The sequence below is a fragment of the Colobus angolensis genome, unplaced genomic scaffold (genome assembly GCF_000951035.1).
Source record: "Colobus angolensis palliatus isolate OR3802 unplaced genomic scaffold, Cang.pa_1.0 Scaffold912, whole genome shotgun sequence".
Taxonomy (NCBI): Eukaryota; Metazoa; Chordata; class Mammalia; order Primates; family Cercopithecidae; genus Colobus; species Colobus angolensis.
Genome location: NW_012123066.1, coordinates 1 through 1,242, shown reverse-complemented (window position 1 = coordinate 1,242; position 1,242 = coordinate 1). Strand labels below are relative to the sequence as shown.

The window sequence follows — 1,242 nt, the reverse complement described above, 5'->3', positions numbered from 1 at the left end:
CTTGATCCCGATCTTTGTGAGAATTTGTTGTTTTTTGATTTTGCCCATTCTGGTGAGTATATGGCCACATTGTATTGTGTTGGGTTTTTTTGTTTTGTTTTGGTTTGGTTTTTGGTTTTTGGTTTTTTTTGAGACAGTCTTGCTCTGTCACCCAGCCTGGAGAGCAGTGGCAGCATCTGGCTCACTGCAACTTCTGCCTCCCGGCCTAAAGGGATTCTCGTGCCTCAGCTTCCCAGGTAGCTGGGATTACAGATGTGCCCCACCTCACCGGGCTAATTTTTGTATTTTTAGTAGAAACAGGGTTTCGCCGTGTTGTCCTGACTGGTCTCGAACTCCTAGCCTCGTGTGATCCACCTGCCTTGGCCTTCCAAAGTGCTGGGATAACAGGCGTGAGCCACCACACCTGGCCCATATTATAGTTTTATTTTGAACACTGAACCGTGTTCATCTGTGTAATTAGCATGCGGATCTCCTCTTTTGTGAAGTATCTGTTCACATAAGCACGTCCTCTCACCATTTCAGGATAGTCCCTGACACTCTTCTCCATTCACGTTTGCTTAGGTAACTTAGTAAAAATGCATGCAGCGGATTTGGAGAAGCCCCTGGTAGAAAAGCAGGATCATTCCCCTTCATTAAGGACTTGAGAAGAAAAAAGGGACGTGTCCATTTCCAGACTGCGAGAGGCCTTTTCTCTTCGTCACACAACAGAGAACAAGCCTCACAGCCCGAAGACTCCAGAAGCAAGAAGGAGCCCTCTAGGACAGAAAAGGGGCGTGCCATCTTCTAGCACTTCAGATGCCGTCTCTGACAGAGGCTTCCTGAGACCTCAGAAAGAGGCAGCGAGTTCCAGTTAGGGACCCAGGGACCCTACGGACAGAGCGGAGGTGGAGAAGGATTCGGGGCACGGTAGCACTTCCGTGGATTCTGAGGGGTTCAGCATCCCAGACACGGGCAGTCACTGCAGCAGCGAGTGTGCGGCCAGCTCCCCAGAGGACAGGGGCTCACAGGAACATGCAGACTCTCATGAGAAAGCGCCTGAAACTGACGACTCTTTTTCAGATGTGGACTGCCATCCAAACCCGGAAGACACAGGGTGTAAATTTCGAGTTTTCGCCTCAGCCAACTGATCTCGCATCCCCAAACACAAAGCGTTTTAAAAAAGAAGAAATTCTTTCCAATTCTGACATTAGTCAAAAGTTAGTAAATACTCAGAACGTGTCAGCCTCTCAGGTTGATGTAGCC

At 48.9% G+C, this 1,242-nt stretch overlaps 1 pseudogene; it reads left to right on the top strand.

Annotated features, from left to right (window-relative positions):
• Positions 1-575: 575 nt before the first annotated feature.
• LOC105504419 lies at positions 576-1,236 on the top strand (annotated as a pseudogene).
• Positions 1,237-1,242: the final 6 nt, after the last annotated feature.